The sequence below is a fragment of the Triticum aestivum genome, chromosome 6D (genome assembly GCF_018294505.1).
Source record: "Triticum aestivum cultivar Chinese Spring chromosome 6D, IWGSC CS RefSeq v2.1, whole genome shotgun sequence".
NCBI classification, from domain to species: domain Eukaryota; kingdom Viridiplantae; phylum Streptophyta; class Magnoliopsida; order Poales; family Poaceae; genus Triticum; species Triticum aestivum.
In genome coordinates, this window is record NC_057811.1 from 459,173,017 (window position 1) to 459,173,763 (window position 747).

Here is a 747-nt window from a genome sequence, read left to right on the forward strand (position 1 = left end):
ACCATAGCGTGTTTCCCTCAAAAAAAAAAAACTAGCATAGCGTGTGACAGTGATAAAAAATTGTGACAATTCTTTCTTTTTTTTGCGGGGAAAAAAATATTTAACCTCGTTATGCAAATTTTGAAAAATAATCAAAAAATATCTGACATCGATAATGCATTTTATAATTGTATTATGCAAATGCAATCCACATGTGACACCACACGCTCATAGGCATGCACTTTTGTCGCACACCATAAATAGGACGGAGATCTATGACATGGTCTACCACGTGCGGCGGTTATTACTAAGGTGTTAGAGCCACGTGTGGCGGGGGTGCGCTATTACCGTCGAATGTGTGATCTTCTGGCACATTCCATATACAGCTTAGGTTCGACCCTACGGTAATTATTTGGCTTTACTCGTATCTTACAACACTCTCAATGGTAATGGTTCGTCTATTTTATCGCTTTCCAATTAATGAATGCTCATAGATACTTCCCGCAAAAAAAATGAATGCTCATAGATACGGTGTTAGAATTAAATAAGAAAACATATGATGAGGATAATAAATCTTGTATAATAGGAAACATAATTGTCCCTTTAAAAGTACAATTATCGCCATAAGTGGGGTTCCGGTGTAGATGCCATATGTGTTCTGGACAAACTTTGTTAATTGATGGCATAAAAGGTATGCTAGTACATAAGGCGGCTAAATTTCGTGTTTTGAGCCTTTTCAAAAAAATTAACCGGATCTGACCCCGGCTC